The sequence below is a fragment of the Mustela putorius genome, unplaced genomic scaffold, assembly GCF_011764305.1.
Source record: "Mustela putorius furo isolate JIRA1106 unplaced genomic scaffold, ASM1176430v1.1 tig00003901_pilon_pilon_pilon, whole genome shotgun sequence".
In the NCBI taxonomy this organism is placed as follows: Eukaryota; Metazoa; Chordata; class Mammalia; order Carnivora; family Mustelidae; genus Mustela; species Mustela putorius.
The window spans coordinates 11,176,994-11,191,492 of NW_025422049.1; the positions used below are offsets into that span (position 1 = coordinate 11,176,994).

Genomic DNA, 14,499 nt, shown 5'->3' on the forward strand with positions numbered 1-14,499 from the left:
AAAATCTTCCCTTGTCACTGTAACACTGGATATGATCTTCCAGACTCCAAAGTGTTTGCTAGAACACACAAACAGCTTTATGATAGCAGATCCTTCTGCTAGCAGGATTCCATGCAGCTGCCAACTGCAGAATTCTAGGAAGTAGCCAGTGCATGGCACCATGCACGTGGTTATAAACTGAAAACACTCTGCTTCTGGGTCCCAGGGGACAGATGACATGAGTAGCATCAGCTGGCAAGAAAGGAATGTGCATTACCTGGGTGTCTGGGGTAGCTCCTCACTGACATCCCCTTTTGTTGCTGATCCAACTAGGAAGGCCTGGGAGGTTTTTTAAATTTAATTTAATTTAATTTAATTTTTGATTTATTCATTTATTTGAGAGAGCGTGTGTGTGAGCAGTGGGGAGGGGCAAAGGTGGAGGGAGAGGGACAAGCAGACGCCAGGCTTAATTAACAGGGTTAATCCCACGACCCTGGGATCACGACCTGAGCCTATATCAAGAGTGAGACACTTAACTGACTGAGCCACCCAGGCACCCCAAGCCTGGGTGTTTTTTTTCCACATACACAAGAAAAATGTAAACTATATAGCACTTCGGTCTGCTTTCCCATATTAACGTTCATCAGCTTAACACCTTCTTTGCTTGCCTTGTTCCAAGTAACCGGTGAAACTGCTGTTCACGTCTACCCAGGTTCTCAATTTTTCTCAGATCATGTCCCTTTATCATATCTATTTTTCATTATTTTTTTTTAAGATTTTATTTATTTATTTGACAGAGAGTGAGACAGCAAGAGAGGGAACACAAGCAGAGGGAGAGGGAGAAGCAGGCTTCCTGAAGAGCAGGGAACCTGGTATGGAACTTGATCCCAGGACTCTGGGATCATGACCTGAGCTGAAGGCAGACACTCAATGACTGAGCCACCCAGGTGCCCTCATATCTGCTTTTCCAACTTCGTGGATGAGAAGGGGTAATTACCCTCAGAGGGGTAATCTGGGATAAGACCTCATGTGGACATAGGGCCAGGTCATGAGGCACAGAAACATTCATCTTCAAATAGCGGCTGCTGTATAGAGAACACAGTGCAGACAAAGTCAGCAGATTTCATCACTGATGAAGCCAACAGCCAGTGCACACACACCATGGATACCTTGAAGATATCTTGCCATCGTTTTTTCTTTTTTGGTATTCCAGATGCCTGTCACCTGAGTCCCTCCCACAAAACCCTCCAGTTTATACACCTGCATCTCCCCAGCCCAACCCCAGCATTAGCCTCCCGTGCTCTCTGCATACTCAGGGGAAAGTATGCAGGAAAAAGAGAGCACGCCAAAAGCCAGGGCTTCCACAGCTGCCAGTGAGCTCATAGTTGGCCATGGCCACTGCTGTCTGCCCTGACCCCCACCGCTCCATGGGTATCTGTGACTGGATCCTGCCACTACACAGGCATTTGCAGCTGGTCCCTGCAGCTGGATGTGCACCTGGCATGGGATCCAGCCACCACTGCTGTCTGCCTGGGTCCCTGGCCACCAGAACCGTAGGTGCCGCTGAAGACGGCAACCCTTGTAGCCTCTGCAAACCCCATGGTGCCATTCACCAGACACCTTGTAGCCTCTGCAGACCCCAAAGGACCATTCAGTTGTGGATGCTGTCCTCCACAGCATCCTGGGCCAAAGTAGCATCATACCCAATTAGACATGGTGATGTCACAAGCCCCTGCCCTAGGTGCTCCACACCAGCAGACCAGGGGTCACAGCAGAGGCCAGCATACCCCACCCAAAGACAAAAGGGGTCACTTATGGAAGTCAGCCCATAAAGTTCAGAAGAGGTAACTGCTTACTCAAATGCACAGACACCTATACAAAGCCCCAGGGATGACACAGGGTCAGGGAAACGTATCTCCACCAAAGGAACACAATAAACCTCCAGTAACTAATCCCCCCCACAACAAATGGAGATCCAGCAATTTCCCTGCAATGAGTTCAAAATAATTGTTCTAAAGATGCTCAAAGATGTATAAAATAACACAAATGAACAATTTGATATCAGGAAAACTACAGGAATAAAATGAGAAGTTCAATAAAGAGAAAACATAAAAAGGAAATTGAACTGAACTGAACTGAAGAATACAGTGACTGGACTGAAGAATTCAAAAGAGAGCTTCAACAACAGACTTGTAAAAGCAGAAGAATCATTGAGTTAGAAGACAAATCAATTGAACTTATCGAATTAGAGGAGCAAAAATAAGAAAGAATGAAAATGCAAGAAGAAAGACTATAGGACCATAAACAAAAATATTATACACATCACTGGAGTTCCCAGAAGGAGAAGAGTGAGAGAGAGGGGTAGAAAGCTTATTTAAAGAAATAATGGTTGGGCCACCTGGGTGGTTCAGTTGGTTAAGCATCTGCCTTCGGCCCAGGTCATGATTTCAGAGTCCTGGGATCAAGCCCAGTGTCAGGGTCACTGCTCAGTGCAAAGTATGCTTCTCTCCTTCTATTTTCCCTCTCCCTCTGCCCCTCCCCCACTCATCCTCCCTCTCTCTCTCTCTCTCTCTCTCTCTTTCTCGAATAAATACATACAATCTTTTTAAAAAAGAATGGCTGATATACCCAACATAAGAGCACCTAAATATATAAAACAAATATTAACAGACCTAAAGGGAAAAGTAGAGAGCAATATAATAATAGTAGGAGACTTTAATACCCTAGTTTCAATAAACAGTTCATCCAGACAGAAAATCAACAAGGAAGCAATGGCTTTGAAAGACATATTAGATGAGATGGACTTAACAGGCATATATAGACAATCCATCCAAAAGCAACAGGATACACAATATGCATTCTTCTCAAACAGACATGGAACATTCTCCAGGATAGATTATATGTTAGGCCACAAAACAAGTCATAATAAAGATAAGAAGATTGAAATTATATCAAGCATGTTTTCTGACCACAACGGTGTGGAACTAGAAATCAATTACAAGAAGAAAACTGGAAAATTCACAAGTATGTGGAGATTAAACCATGTGCTCTTAAACAACCAGTGCATCAAAGAAGAAATCAAGAGAAATCAAAAATATCTTGAGACAAATGAAAACGGAAATACAACCTACCAAAACTTACTGGATGCAACAAAAGCAGTTCTAGGAAAAAAGTTCATAGGGGCAAATGCCTACATCAAAAAAATAAGATAGATCTCAAATAAACAACCTAATTTTACACCTCAAGACCTGGGAAAAGAAGAGTGAATGGAGTCCAAAGTTAGGAGATGGAAGGAAATAACAAAGATCAGAGTGGAAATAAATGAAATAGAGACTAGAAACACAAGAGAAAAGTTCAATGAAACAAAGAGCCAGTTTCTTTAAAGATAAACAAAATTGACAAACCTTTAGCTAGACTCACCAAGAAAAAAAGAGACGACTCAAATAAATAAAATCAGAAATGAAAGAGATATTACAACTGATACCACAGATGTACAAAAGACCCTAAAAGACTACAATGGATAATAGTTATACCATAATTATACCAATAACTATACCAAAAAATTGGATAACCTAGAAGAAATGGATGAATTCATAGAAACATACAATCTACCAAGAGTAAATCACGAAGAAATAAAAAATCTGAACATACTGATGACTAATAAGGAGATTGAAATGGTGAAAGATAGGAACCCTATAAAGGCAGAAAGTAAAGTGTTCCTCCATTGGCCTACATACAGGGGTAGGTGCACATGTGGAAACACAGGGTAATGAACACTGTGTTTAGGAACAAACTGAGAGACATGGTAAATAAATGAAGTGTTGACCTGCATATGAAGAAAGACTTCCTCTATCTTAATAGGAATCCTGCTAAAACAGTTTAGAGAAAATCCCCCAGGCTGATGAAGTCCTTCATCCCCTACCTTTGATGTCTAAGTCCTTAGCCTGCCTTTAGCAAGAATTCTCATACTTTTGGGGCACCTGGCTGGCTCAGTCGGTAATCGATGTGAATCTTGATCTTGGGGTTGTAAACTCAAGCCCCACATTGGGTATAGAGATTACTTAAAAATAAAATCTTAAAAAAAAAAAAAAAAGAGTTCCCCTACCCTTGATACCTCCTCTTTCTAATTTTCCCCCTACTGATCCCCTCACTTGGCTATGAGGCTCCACTTGTCCTTGTTTTTACTTTTTTTTTTTTTTTAAGATTTTATTCATTTATTTGACAGAGAGACAAGGCAAGAGGGACTACAAGCAGGGGGAGTGTGAGAGGGAGAAGCAGGCTTCCCACCAAGCAGGAAGCCCAATGTGGGGCTCAATCCCAGGACCCTGGGCTCTGACCTGAGCCGAAGGCAGACGCCAACGCCTAACGACTGAGCCACCCAGGACCCCCTATTTGGGATGTTTAGAACATCCTTAGTCTTTGTTATATGTGGAGATGAGCCTGATCTCTCCCCACTATTGCAATAAGGAAGGCTTCTTTGGGATGATAGTTGAACAGAAGATGCTTGATTAGAGAGAGCAATTCATTCGTGCTGTGTTAATAGTATTTTTTCACTTGAGACTTTTCTGGTTCTTTGTATGACAAGGGATTTATGCTTGATTGTATCCTGGACGTGTGGGCATTATGTTCTGAGTATCTGGATGATACTTACATGTTATACTTCAGCTAACAGTTTAAATTTAGCCCTCGGGTCATGGCGTACTTTTGTGGGCTGTGTTTCGAATGACAATTTGTTTTTCAGGCCTTGAAAATCTACTCTGCTCTGCTTTATGTATGTGCTACTCAGAGGCCAACCTGAAAACCTAGGCAGGATTTCAATTTCTTATACAGGTTACTTGGGGGTTTTGCCCAGGATTCGATATATACTTAAAAATTCCTTTCTCCAACTCTTTTGTTGACTTTCTAGTTCGGAGGGGGAGAAACATCACCTCATCAAGCTTGCCCAGCTCTGTCTCCTAGATACCACCTCATTTGGAAGGGGAATGCTGCCTCCCAACTACTATTAATTTTTTTAAATACCAAGGAATTTAATGTTGAAAAGCTTTCACTCTGTACTTCTTCATTAAGAGAAAAGACATAGACATTCACTCGGCCTCTTAGCAAACCAAGAAATTCAGCTAAGATAGATTTTCGTTGAGTGGAATCTGAGCAGGAGGGCAGAAATGTGTAAGTAAGGAGAGTATCATGGGATCTGTGCTTTATTAGAACAGAGACCAGAAAGTTGATCCTCAGAATTAAAACCAATAAAGTATGATGGCAAGGAAAAGAAATGTGTTCCTGTTTCAGATTATACAACAAAATAAACTGAGCCATTAGTATATGTGATATTCATTCACAAGACCTCTCTCTTTTTTAAGATTTTGTTTATTTCAGAGTGAGCGAGTGAGAGGGAGAACTACTGGGGGAAGGAGCAGAAGGAGAGGGCAAAGCAGACTCCCTGCTGAGCAGAGAGCCCAATGTGGGGCTCCATCCCAGGACCCTGTGATCATGACCTGAGCCAAAGGCAGATGCTTAGCTGACTGAGCCACCCAGGTGCCACCACAAGATCTCTTTTTTTGCTGAGTAATATTCAATAAATAAACTAAATTTTTAAAAATAATGGAATGATTTTTTTTATACACATAGAAGAGTTATTTTTCCATATGGTGGCCTGGGTAAGTGCATTTTCCTTAGAAAATTCATTCCTAATTCACGGATATTGTATAGTTTTTGTGATAAGCTTTTTATTTTTATTTTTCTTAAGATTTTATTTATTTATTTAAGAGAGAGGGGGAGAGCACAAGCAGGGGGAGGGCCAGAGGGAGAGCAAGAAGCAGACTCCCTGCTGAGCAGGGAGCCAGATAAGGGTCTGGATCCCAGGACCCCAGGATACTGACCTGAACCAAAGGCAGATGCTTCCAACTGAGCCACCCAGGTGCCCCATGTAATAAGCTTTAAAAAACAATCTCAGAAAAAAAAAATTCAGTAAGAGAAAAAATTTACATTGTTTCATGATCATTAAGCAAAACATCAAAACATTCAGGAAGAAAGCACTTCCCTATACTATTAAAAAAAAAAAAGAATATGGGGCACCTGGGTGGCTCAATCAGTTAAGCAGCTGCCTTCGGCTCAGGTCATGATCCCGGGGTCTTGGGATCTAGCTCAGCTTTGGGCTCCCTGTTCTGCTGGTAGCCTGCTTCTCCCTCTATCTGCTGCTCCCCCTGCTTCTGCACTCCCTCCTCCCTCTCTCCCCCTCTGTCAAATAGATAAATACAATGTTTTAAAAAATTATTAAAAAAAAAAAAAGAATGTGTTCCCTAGGGCACCTGAGTAGCTCAGTCAGTTAAGCAGTTAAGCGTCTGAGGTTCTGGGATGCAGCCCCTGCTCGTGGAGATCCTGCTTCTTCTGCTCCCTCTACCCCTCCCCCATTCATGAGTGCAAACAGCCAGCGAGCTCTCTATCGCTCTATCTCAAATAAGTAAATAAAATCTTAAAAAAAGAATGTGTTTCCTATATTACCATAGTGAGACAAAAAGATATGCCCACATCCTAATCCCCAGAATCTGTAACTTTTGCTTTAAGTAGCAAAAGATGTGATTAAATGAAAGATTTTAAGAGGAGGTTCTTATTCTGGATTATCTGGGTGATCTCTGAATGCAATCACCTTGTGAAAGAAAGAGACACAGAAGGAGTTTACAGACACAAAGAGAGGAAGGCAATGTGAGGTTGGAACAGTGGGAGATGCTGCTGAGGAATGCCAATAGCCATAATTAGAAGCTGGAGGAGTCAAGGAAGAGATTGTCTCCTAGAGCCTCCAGAGGGAGTGTGGCCCTGCCAACACTTTGATTTTGAACTTCCATTCTCCAGAACTCTGAGAGATAACTTCTCATTGTTTTAAAACACCCAGTTTGGGGTGCCTGGGTGGCTCAGTTGTTAAGCGTCTGCCTCCAGCTCGGGTCATGATCCCAAGGTCCTGGGATGGAGCCCCACATCAGACTCCCTGCTCAGCAGGGAGCCTGCTCCTCCCTCTCCCATTCCCCCTGTTTGTGCTCCCTCTGTCATTGTGTCTCCCCCATCAAATAAATAAATCTTTAAAAAAAAAAAAAGACACCCAGTTTATGATAATTTGTTATGGCAGCTCTAGGAAACTAATAGTTATCCTTACACAACCTTGTTTTCTCTTTGCCTTCAACATGAGTTTCATGTTCCCCATGGAGTTTCCAATTATTGAGGTACTGTCTGAAGGAGGAGCATAAGATGGTGAGCTCACAAAGGAAAGCAGAAGAGCCAGCAGTCTTATGCTCCAACATTGTACCATATTTGGTTACAGCTATGCAATATATGCACATTAATGATTACTGAGGGCTTGAAGATGCCATAAACTTCAGTTCAAGTTTTGTCTTTGACCATTTGATTCTCTTCAAGGAGAATCAAGTCACGGGATTAAGAATGGATCCATGAAGTTTAGTTTTATACATTTATTTCTGCTTCATTCCTTTAAATTAGAGCAAATGATGATCTGGAGCAGAAGCTTTTCCTGCCTCAAAAGAGGTGGTGATGGAGGAGGAGGTCCTGGTACAAAGAGGACCACGGTGGTGATGATGGTTTATCATTTATTCCAGGTAAAGGAATTGGAAGACAAAGAACTCCCCCGGGTAGAAGTGGCACTGATAGAAATGATGGTGGGCATGGCTCTCTATCTGCCTGTAGAGACAGTAGAAGAGGTCCTGAAATCTATAAGTAACTTGACCGCCAGTGTTCCTGTAATAGAAATAATCTAATGTTAAAATGCTCGCACAGTAAAATAAGCAATAGACATTTGTGGGTTTTTTAGAGTTAATATACTACTTATTAATTTATCAATCTTCAAGGACTCAGTACATGCAAAAGACTGGTACAGATATTTAATATGCATTTTTAAACTCTACACAATTAGGGTCCTTCTGCTAACACTCTAATGCTAGAAGAGTTGACATCCTCATCAAAAGCTTTCTGAAATAATGAAAAATTAGATTTTATGATGAGTGTATGCAAAGAAGAAGTATTCTATCTGGCCTGGGCATGTTAGACTAGTTTGTTCAAATGTGGATAATATAAGGTTATGGTTTGATCCCCCTGGGAGCTAATTGGCTTTACACAAAGAGTCTGTCTCAGAATGCCAATGATCTAGCTATCTTATAACAACATAAGCAACATTCATTTGTATAGTAATATATGCTTATCAAAGTTTTTGTATCTATTATCTCTTTTGAGCCTTATTATAACCTTATAGTATAGGTGCTTATAGATGAGACTCCAAGACTCCAAAAGCCTAAGTGATTGGACAAAGGTCACAAATACAGTGTGAAACATGGTTAGGACTTGAATGCAGTTCTTTACACACCTAGTTTGGTTCCCTCTCTATTAAAGCAGACTACCTTCTCATGCCCACAAGTCATTTGTCACGAGCTGAAGACAGAACCCAGGTGAATGCCCTAATTTGGAGAGTGAAAAAAGGGAGTGTAACCAACTTCTTAGAGAAAAAAAAAAGTAAAGTAGGATAGGAAAAAAACCTGTCAACTATTACAGATACAGTAAAGCAAAGTGAGGATAAGAAAAGACCACCAGACTGGGTCACTTGGAGTTCACTGTAGAGTTTTTTTGTGAGTTTTCAGTAAAATGATAGAAACAGACCAAGGCAAGCAGCATTTGAGGATCCTCTATTTTAAGATACAATCTTCACATTCTGAATATTCCCTCCAAATATGAGCTGTCTTGAGGAGAGTACTTAATCAGTTGTAAAGTGTAGACCACCTAATAAAGATTTTAAGTATGAAAATTTTTCTCAAAGAGAAGGTAAGTGGGAATATAAAGTTGACAGGTTTTGAAATGAATGTAGTCAAGATTATAGAGGTCTACAAAAGCTTTGGGGATCATTCAATACTTAAACATTTTCTTCAGGACAGGAAATGTGGTCCTGATGGTTAATTTTACATGTCAACATGCCTGGACAATAGGGTGCCCAGATATCTGGCTGGGTGTTTCTATGAGGGTGTTATTAGATGAGATTAACATTTGAATTGGCAAATTGAGTAGCACAGATTGCTCTCCCTAATGGGGGCAGGCCTCATCTAATCAATTAAAGGCCTAAATGTAACAAAAGTGCTAGTCTTCCAATCAGTGAGAAAGAATTTTTACTGCCTAACTGCCTTTGAACTGGGACACTGGCACTTTTCCTGTATTCGGACTCAAAATCAAAACACTGGCTCTTCCCGGGTTTCAATCATGCTGGCCTTCCAACCAGAATACCATTGTTTTTCATGATTCTAAGACTTTTCTGATCAGATTAGATCTAAACCAATGGCTCTCCTATGCCTGCAGCTTGCCAACTCACCTTGTAGGTCTTACGACTTGGAGCTACCATAATCATGTGAGTCACTTCGTTACTCGTTATTATGTATATTATATTAAGTTATATGTTATGTATGTTATAAAGTACATACATATACATATTTATATAAAATATATGCATGTGTACATATAAATGTGTTATATATCATATATAAAACAGTCATATTTACATATGAATATGTCTATATGACATATAGACATGTATATATGTATGTATGATATATACATAAAATCTCTGTCCTGCTGGTTCTGTATCTCTAGAACCCAGAGTCATATAAAAATGGATGCAATTTTTCAAATTAGAATGATAAATTTTCTCTCAAAAGTAATTTTGTTTGTATAATATATTCTATCACAAAATATGTAGGGAAGCTTAGGAAACCAATGTTGTAAGGGCGCCTGGGTGGCTCAGTCATTAAGCATCTGCCTTCAGCTCAGGTCATCATCCTGGGTTCCTGGGATCAAGATCTGGCTCCCTGCTCAGCGGCTCCCTGCTCAGCGGGAAGCCTGCTTCTCTCTCTCTCTCACTCCCCCTGCTTATGTTTCCTCTCTCACCTTGTCTCTCTGTGTCAAATAAATAGATAAAATCTTCAAAAAATTTTTAAAAGAAAAGAAACTAACGTTTTAGTCTTTTCCACACATGGAAATGATTTGTCTTGAGAAATCAAATGTGTAGAGTTATTTAAACTAAAATTTTAACTTATGAGAAAGTCTGTTTCTGGTCATATTTTCCTTCTATTTAACTAGATACTTTTCAAATTAGAACTCATCTTGCAATGATACAATATATATGTAGTTTCATTACCTGCGTTTGATTTTTCTGGAATTCCGTTTTAAGCTCTTTGATCTTTTCTTCTGGCATCTTGTTTTGAGCTCGGGTTGAGGTGCTGACTTCATTCGTCTACAATGATCATCACCACAAATGCACACTTAATAATATAGCATCCAGAAACCTTTAAACAATATTATGTACTAAATAAATGGAACACCCTTCACTTCTTTAATTCCTGGGCCTTCACTTGTGACTATTCATGACAATTAAATCTCCTTCTCTGGGGATGGGCCTAGTGCTGCTGGTGGTAGTGGTGGTAATGATGAACTCTTCTTTCGAACCAAGGCAAACAAAAGCACTTTTACTCCCGAAAAAAATACTAGAAAATTTTTTTTTAATGTGTGAGCCACATTTTTCTTCATGTATCATGGGCATTTTTTTTTTGTTTTGCTATTCAAAACGAGATCTTAATAATTTCATCCTCAATGGGGAAAAACCAAGAGCTCTTCCTCTACAGTCAGGAACAAGACAGGGATGTTCACTCTCTCTGCTTTTATTCAACATAGCACTGGAAGTCCTAGCCACACAGTCAGACAACAAAAAGAAATAAAAGGCATCCAGATTGGTAAGGAAGAAGTAAAACTTTCATTATTTGTAGATGTCATGATACTCTCTATAGAAAATCCAAAAGACTCCACAAAAAAACTGCTAGAATTGATAAGCAAATTCAATAAAGTCACAGGATACAAGATCAATGTACAGAAATCTGTTGCACTTCTATATACCACTAATGAAGGAACAGAAAGAGAAATTAAGAAAACAATTCCATTTACAATTGCACCCAAAACCATAAGATACCAAGAAATAAACCTAACAAAAGAGGTGAAAAATCTGTACTCTGAAAACTACAGGACACTGATGAAAGAAATTGGGAAAGACACAAAGAAATGGAAAGACATTCCATCCTCATGGATTGAAAGAACAAATATTGTTAAAATGTATCTACTACCCAAAGCAATTTATAGATTTAATGTAATCCCTATCAAAATATCATCATTTTTCAAAGACCTAGACGAACAATCCTAAAATTTGTACAGAACTATAAAACGCCCCAAATAGCCAAAGCAATCATGAAAAAGAAAAGCAAAACTGGAGGTATCACAATTCTGGACTTATATTACAAAATGTAAGTATTATATTATATTATATTATATTACAAGTTATATTACAAAGCTGTAGTGATCAAAACAGCATGGTGCTGGCACAAAACAAACACATAGATCAATAGAACAGAATAGAAAACCCAGAAATGAACCCACAATTATATGGTTAATTAATCTTCAATGAAGGAGGCAAGGACATGCAAAGGGAAAAGAATAATATCTTTAACAAATGGTGCTGGGAAAACTGGACAGCAACATACAAAAGAATGAAACTGGACCACTTCTTTGCACCACATACAAATATAAATTCAAAATGGATTAAAGACCTAAATGTGAGACCTTGAAACTCTAGAAATCCTAGAAAAGAACACAGGCAGTAGCTTCTTGGACATTGGTCATAGCAACTTCTTTCTAGATAGGACTCTTGAGACAAGGGGAAGAAGAGCAAAAATAACTTACCCTGTTTTTTAATGTTACATACCATATATTTAAGTTAATAAATTAGAAAATGAAGTAAAAAATAAGGTGTCAGTTCAACTTCTTAAATATGTTTAATCTTGAAATGAGATCACACTTCTAGAACATTCAAGTTGATTCATATTAATACAAATTAGACTCTTTCTACTGTATCCTTAATTTCCTAGCATTTTGAAAGATGTGCTCCACCAATCAGACAGTAGAATGATACATATCATAAAGGTATTCTTGAGAGAGTAAATCAAAACACTTGTATAGGGGCACCTGGCTGGCTCAGTGGTTAAGCCTCTGCCTTTGGCTCAGGTCAGGATCCCAGGGTCCTGGGATGGAGCCCCACATTAGGCTCCCTGATCCATGGAGAGCCTGCTTCTCCCTCTCCCCCTCCCCGTTTGTGTTCCTTCTCTCACTGTCTCTCTCTCTGTCAAATAAATAAAATCTTTTTAAAAAATACACTTGTATAAAATGTTATGAGGGAATGTGAAAGATTAAAATCAGTAAGCCAGAGAGATCATCTAAATGATGGACATTCTTCTGCTGTGTTCTGCCATAGCTCCTGCCTCAGTCAAGCCTCAAAAGACCAAACAAACCTATTTAGTATGAACACTGGTTGGCCCAGCTAAAGAAGAAACACCAATATTTACATCCTATTTCCCCTTTGTTGCATTGTCACCTCAAGTCATTTTAGAAGGCTATACAACAATGCTACTCCTATTTCTAAAAGTGATATACTTTCTTGTCTGGAATTGTCTTTAGCTTAAATGGAACAATAATTACTTTCACTGTTATTTAATATTCATTCTCAGAGTATATTTCACCTTTAGAAATTACAAAAGGCATTCAGATCCAAGTCTGAAGGAAGAGTGGGTGAATAATCTGGATAATAATAATGGTTTAGGGTCAAACCTAAAATACTACTTAGTGATTGTTTTCTCCATTCATATCTGAGTCCTGGAAAATATCCCACAGTGACTAATCTTAATCTTTTCCAGTATCTTTAAATTTCAATCCCTCCCCAAAGAGGAGATCAATGATCTGATGCCTTATTTTTTTTTTTCAAGCAATCTCCACACCGAGCGTGGGGTTTGAGCTCTTGACCCTGAGATTAAGAGTTATATCCTCTACCAACTGAGCCAACCAGGCTGTGAGTTTGTTTGACTTCCCTACTATCCATGTTAAGATTTCTCTGAATCCAGGGGCACCTGGCTGGGTCAGTTGGAAGAGTATGGAAGTACAAGCCCTATGCTGGGTACAGATATTACGAAAAAAAAAATTAAGATTTCTCTGAATTCACACTCCTATCCCTCTCCTAAAATCAGCTTCTCTTTGTGTGCTTCTAAGCAAGATAATGTCCACAATTTTCTTCTGTAAATGGTTCACTGCTGCATTTACAGAGAGGCATGTGATTTCTGTTTCTTTTTTTTTTTTTTTTAAGATTTTATTTATTTATTTGACAGAAATCACAAGTAGTCGGAGAGGCAGGCAGAGAGAGAGAGAGGGAAAGCAGGCTCCCTGCTGAGCAGAGAGCCCGACGCGGGGCTCGATCCCAGGACCCTGAGATCATGACCCGAGCCAAAGGCAGCGGCTCAACCCACTGAGCCACCCAGGTGCCCCGTGATTTCTGTTTCTAATTTAAAGTTAACCACATGTAGAATTCAAACCACACAAGTCTAAAGTATGTGAGCAGAAAGATGCCTTCTTAGAAGTCCACTAATCTTATCTTCCACTTCTAACAATGAAGAAGCCAAGACCGAAGGAGTATGACTTACTTAAAGCCACAGCAATTAGGAGCAAAGCTGAGATCAGATCTTACTGCTTATTATTCTACAGCTGAGTTTCAGGGGTGTCAGAATTTACCAGATGGGTTAATAGTTCCATTCTCCCAGGCTCATGATCTCTCACGATCATCATAATGAACCATTAGAGAGACTGAAGGTACATGGACATGGTGCTAACCAGATATGAACAGAGGAATTTCAGTGAGAGGCTGACTTTGACAAAGGAGCATGTGTGCAGAAGGACAGCACAGCCTCAAAGTACAACTGAGCCAACTTACTTATCAGAAGTGTGAGGTCAGCGTCTGCTCCTGGTCTAACCTTGAGCTCCGGGGTCTGCAGAACGCGCTGTAGATCACACTCTTTGGTTTTCTTCTAAAACTGTAACCTGAAAAGGAAAGAAAGGATTTTTGATTACCCCTGCCGCGGATGCAAATCAACTTCTCTAAGTAAAGATTCTGCATGAAAAAGAGGAAAATATATCAGTCTTTTACTAGTCCTGTAACAGAAACCCTTCCAGTCACCACACACCCGTGGGAGAAATAAGCCTGGACCTAGAGATGCTCTGGGCTTTATACCCTGCAAGCCCTTTGTGATGTCATCCACTGTGACCATTTCATGACTTCACACTGTAGTTTGCTGGGATTCAGTGACCGAAGATACTGATCAGTCCCTCTGCTTATTTAAGCCACTGTCCCTGAGGTTAATGAAATAAATATCCTGTTAGCCCCATATCCACGGATATAGAAATGTTCCCCACTCGCTATTTAATATTCCAATGAGGGATGAATACCCCGGCACTAGGAGGGGACAGTTTGGATCTTGTACAGCACTGTCACACTAGTAGCTGTGAACAGTCTATATAAAACTGGACTGAGGGATGCCTGGGTGGCTCAGTCGGTTAAGCATCTGCCTTTGGCTCAGGTCATGATCCCAGGGTCCTGAGATCGAGTCCCGAGTCAGGCTC

General features: G+C 40.0%; 1 long non-coding RNA gene across 2 annotated transcripts; it reads right to left on the reverse strand.

The window, feature by feature from the left end:
* Window positions 1-7,421: 7,421 nt before the first annotated feature.
* On the reverse strand, window positions 7,422-14,100 carry LOC101670052. 2 transcript variants are annotated; one of them, XR_200162.3, is made up of 4 exons: window positions 14,064-14,100; window positions 13,814-13,920; window positions 10,154-10,249; window positions 7,422-7,719 (listed from the first exon to the last, which is right to left on the reverse strand). It is a non-coding gene; the product is annotated as an uncharacterized LOC101670052 (long non-coding RNA). The 2 variants fall into 2 exon arrangements; XR_001181045.2 differs by lacking the exon at window positions 14,064-14,100 and adding an exon at window positions 14,027-14,063.
* Between the last annotated feature and the right edge of the window lie 399 nt (window positions 14,101-14,499).